This window comes from Ixodes scapularis, unplaced genomic scaffold (assembly GCF_016920785.2).
Source record: "Ixodes scapularis isolate PalLabHiFi unplaced genomic scaffold, ASM1692078v2 PGA_scaffold8__174_contigs__length_109621045, whole genome shotgun sequence".
NCBI classification, from domain to species: domain Eukaryota; kingdom Metazoa; phylum Arthropoda; class Arachnida; order Ixodida; family Ixodidae; genus Ixodes; species Ixodes scapularis.
Window position 1 is genome coordinate 60,851,627 of NW_024609883.1, and position 3,479 is coordinate 60,855,105.

General features: G+C 46.1%; 1 non-coding gene across 1 annotated transcript; it reads left to right on the top strand.

Moving 5' to 3' along the window:
• The first annotated feature begins 2,741 nt into the window (after positions 1 to 2,741).
• On the top strand, positions 2,742 to 2,814 carry Trnav-cac. The gene has a single exon. It is a non-coding gene; the product is annotated as a tRNA-Val (tRNA).
• Positions 2,815 to 3,479: the final 665 nt, after the last annotated feature.

Sequence of the window (3,479 nt, forward strand, 5' to 3'; positions counted from 1 at the left end):
ATTTTCTTGAGGTACAAGTTAGAGAAGTTGGAAAGTTTTGATTTTAAGTTCCAAGTCTGAATTTTACGTATGGAAATCAAATTCCGCAGTTTCAAACAAAGTTTTCATGAATTCAAAGTTTACTGAAAACGTTGACCAATTCTCTTACGCCGTAAACACACTGCTTCCTTCTCTGTGCTGTGGTAATGACGCTACTACCTGTATTACTCGTTATTTGTCGCAGCTTACGAAACAAGCGTTGAACTGGTTGAACTGTTCATTGAAAAGCCCTGAGCCTAGGCAATCCTGCTTATTTCCAAACTAGTAGCAATCCGATCAAACGTCGCCTAGATGCAATGCTGGCATAAGACAACTAAATATGCGGGACAATGCATTGACATAGAGGCATCCAGGCTTTCCGAAGATTCTTAATTCCTCTGGGCGTTTATTTTCGGCGGGATGACCCGTGGGATGGCGAAAACACTGAACGCTGAACGCGGCCACAGCACCCGACAGAAGTCAGGGTTGAGGAGAATGCAACCAGAATAGGCACTATATACCCGGCCTAATACAGCTGATGAAATCACGATCTGTTGTTATCGGGCTAACCATATTGCCGCTACCTGTAACTTTTTTTCTTCGATGCATGGCGATATTGGTTGCTCTAAAATGCAGCTTGTTACTAATGATAACAAAGTAAGCGCCGATTCAGCGTTCGCTGTAGCGCATTGGCGTCGCTCTCCGCCCGCGTCTTTCCTTGACTCGAGCCGAGGAAATAGATGGGCTTGCCTTTAAGAACCACTTATGCTATCAAGGACGCTCCCAGCGAAGCGCCTCGGTTGAATTTTAAAACTGCAGATCGGGGATTTCTTGGCCTACAGGTTACCTGGGGCAACCTACGGAGTTGTGCGCGGGAGAGGCTCTGTGCAGAAGACGAAGGAAAAACGTGTGGGGTACCCAGGCTGCACACCGACACTGGGCCAGCGTCGAGGGAATATTGCGCACAATATTGGCCCAGTATTGTGCCAATATCGGTTAACGATCGTTCTAAAAATAGGCCAGAATCGACGATATCATTCGAGTTGTGGGCAGATATGGGCGAATATCGGGTAACGTGGCCGCGGCCGCTGCGGTTTCAGCGGACTTGGGCTGAGCCAAGGTTACTAGAACCGATCGGTTGAGAAACTGCTATAGAGTCTGCTCTGAAAAAGTGGCACCGATCCGTACTCGAGAACCGAGCTGATAGCGATCGCAACGTCGCCATTTTTCCCGCGCCGGCCACTCGAGGAAATGCACGTGACTTCTTTTTTGGCTTTAATCGGCCATTTTGGCCCCGAAACAGATACGGTGGAAGGGGATTCAAGGGTGCCATCCCCGACTCCCAAGCGGACGCGCTGCGAATTACTGCGGAAGTTAGGATGCGCCTAGGTCGGCACACGCTACATGATATCACCCCTGAGACCATGGTAGCTTAAAAACAATATTAACTGCGCCGCAAACTTTGTAAACTAAAGTTTTTAGAAAACATCAGGCGCCCCCGTTTTGTACTAATCTCCAGTAAAAGTTACTACAAAAATAGTTTTTTTTTTTTCGTTTGTTTGTGCGGAAAAACCCACCTCGAGCCTCTGATTGCCCGGCGCGGCCCGTGGCAAAAGCGGCGGCCGCCGGGATTGGCCGGCGCGATTGACCGATTCAGTATCGTTTTAGAAACGGTCAAGAATCCCTAATACCGGCCGATATAGCCGGTTCGGACCCGACAAATTACCGGAAAACGGCGCTGGATACTGTATATCAGCGTGGCGTTAGCCGGCCCAGTTGATCTTCCGCCGACATCGGCCACATCGCTGTAATGCTGGCCCGATCTTTACGATCCAGCGCCAGTATCGGCAGTATGAGGATGATATTAGCCCTATTTCTGCGATGCCACACCAATATGGGCGCAATACTGTGTGCTGCCTGAGTACGAGGCCGCTCCAAAGCGATCATTCAGTACTTCACAAGCGCGTCGTTTGAGGCACGAGCAGCGAACGGCCAGTCTACGAGTGCAATTTTAACTCCACTTCACACGTTGACACCTTGCGAGTTTGGAGCAAACTTGGTTCGAACTTTGTCGAGCTTTTGTTCAGAAGTTTAAGTTCGGCGAACTTTTCAACTCAGCAGGTTCGAAAGGTCGAAAACCGTCAAATTTCTTGGCTTAATAAGTTCGAAAATGCCAAATTTCATAGCGTAAAAAATCGAAAGTTCGAAAACAACCCAATCTCTCGGCGCCAAAAATTCAAAGATCGAAAATCGTCGAAATTCTTATGTACTAGGCACGACGTTCGAAACTTTCCGGACCTTTCGAACCCTTTTTCTATCTTCGAACCTCAGGTTCGCAAAAAGTTCGCGCATCGCTAGCGCTTACCCACTTCAGGGATCACCGGTGGCAGTCGTTAGTGGCTTCCACGACGCGAACGAGAATTAACCACGTCGTATCTCCGTCCTCGGGAACGCGACGGCACCATTCCACTCGCATTGCGCGACCGTACTGCAGCTATCGCTTTCGTTTCTTCGCACATTGTGGGCGAAAAATACGGCTTTTTGAACGGCGTACGTGCTTGAATTGCACTTGTTGCACCGTTGCAGACGAGAAAACGAGCGACGTCATCTCGTCACGGAAGAGAAGTTGCAATATTCGGTCAAACATCTCATCCACGAAAGCAGCAGTCGCTCTTTGAAAATCGCTTTCCTTTACCCGTTATTTTGGGCCCGGATTGCTACCCGTTTCCGTGGTGTAGCGGTTATCACGTGCGCCTCACACGCGCAAGGTCCCCGGTTCGATCCCGGGCGGAAACAAGTTTTTTTGTTTGTTGTTTTTTAGCATTGCTTTTGCTGGCGTTTTATCGTGAAACAAAGCGAGAGCGGACGAGGCAACGAAGTGCAAGTTAAGGTTCTTTTTTTTTTTTATTTGTGTTTATTAAAGCTAAAAGAGGGGGGTTATTTGATTTTAAATTTCCCGCTTTTTGTGACAAAAAATGTAACGATTTACAATGAATTCGTTACTTGTATAAGTAACGAAATTACTTTACAACTACACCAGAAAATATTTAATTATTTCGTTAAAAAATTACTGATAAGTACAAGAAATTAGAAGTAATTTCGTTACTTGTAACAGAATGCATACACATATTGCTGTTTGTTTATTTATTTTACCCTCAGGGCCTTACAGAGTGCAGTAATAAAAAACAGACAACATAAAACAACAGAAACGCAGGAGTTAAACAATCGGAAAAACATGGTCACTATAACACTTGATTGAAACGGGTGGTTCTCATTTGAACCCGTTCGCATTTCTACCTTCTTGTTTTTACCTTCTCATTTCAACCCAGCGCAAAACAACTTTCGCGTTTCTCCCTTTCTCATTTAAACCGTTCTCAAAACAAACTTTCGGGTTTTGACCCTTCTCAAAACGACTTTTCTCATTTTAACCTTTCTCATTTCAAATTTTCTCAAAACATACT